Consider the following 1,461-nt stretch of genomic DNA (forward strand, 5'->3'; position numbering starts at 1 on the left):
ACACACCTACTCCCAACGGTGAGCCTAGGGCTTCATTGTTTCTCCTCTTTCTGGAACTGCAAAACCACACACCCTATTCTAAAGCAATGTACAGAACCTAGCCTATAATTCTTAGTAATTTTAATAGGTTCCATCAAAGAATGCCTAGGTTAGAGCCATTTTCTTACTCTTAAACCCTACTTGCAAGGGTTTTACTCCTAGTTGCAAAGAATGGAAGAAATCTATACAACTTAGGACAATCAAACTTGTAAATCAACCTTAAATAAGACAAATATAATGATCACTTAGAATTGCAATGAACTACACCATATAGTTCGTATTGGACCATACAAGCAATGAAAACAAGAGGAAAACTATCGAAAACCAGTGGATACAAGGTTGCTTCACAAACAAAAAAATTGCTCTTGCATTTCCAATCCTCTGACCTGTATAATGAAGTCAATTTTGGCTTTTATGCCATTGTTTTAGTTGGTTCAACCAACTTTTAACACCTATAACAAAAAATGCAACTTTTGCAAGAAATTGCAAAATGTTGCTCAGCAACTTTTTACAACTTTTGTCTCCACGATGAATACATGAATACATTCATCTGGAGTACTTTACCTGTGAACTACCTAAGCATCGCACTTCTCAGGCTGTCAACATCCTAGACACAATTGACTCAAACCAAAACTTGGACAACTCAACCATGACTCTACTAAGTCCTAAATGGTTGGTCCATTATTACATCACAAAGATATCACACAAACTTACAAGAAAACAAATATTTCATACTTGGAGTGTTAGGTGCCCTGCACCATACTCCCCTAGGACAAAGAATTCAAGTCTCTTGAGTTATAAGGTCTGAAATCTCCACTCCATGCTGAAGTATATCTTCCTTTGACATCCATATGGCATCTGAATCAGGTAACCCTTTCTACTTGACATGATAGTTCTTGTAGACTCATTTCCTTGTCTTCTTTACTATCTTGGTATCCAAGATACTTTCTAACTCAACCAGCTAACTAGGTGGCATATCCTTTATCAAATCTTCATGAACCAGTGATGGCATGTCTATCTAATTTGTTGATGACTCTCCCTTGTATGGATAGAGATCACATACATTAAAAATAGGAGATGTCTCCAAAGTATGAGGAAGTTCCACCTCATTCATTCTGCCCATAATTGTGCACCACCTTGAGATGCCCAATTTTCTTCATCATGAGCTTGATAGGCTTCCCTTTTGGAAGTCTCTCCTTCCTAAGGTATGCCAGCACTAAGTCTCCCACTTTAAATTGTACTTTCCTCCTTGTTTTATCAACTTGAACCTTATACTGCTCAGATTTTTGTTGTAAGGACTGCCTTACCTTATCATGCACCTCTTTAATACCTTCTACAAAGTTATCCCCTTGTGCACTCTTTGGTACCATTGAATGGAGATCTCTGAGCTCTAATATGCCCTTAGGATGGAATCCATACACT

The sequence above is a fragment of the Cryptomeria japonica genome, chromosome 10 (genome assembly GCF_030272615.1).
Source record: "Cryptomeria japonica chromosome 10, Sugi_1.0, whole genome shotgun sequence".
In the NCBI taxonomy this organism is placed as follows: domain Eukaryota; kingdom Viridiplantae; phylum Streptophyta; class Pinopsida; order Cupressales; family Cupressaceae; genus Cryptomeria; species Cryptomeria japonica.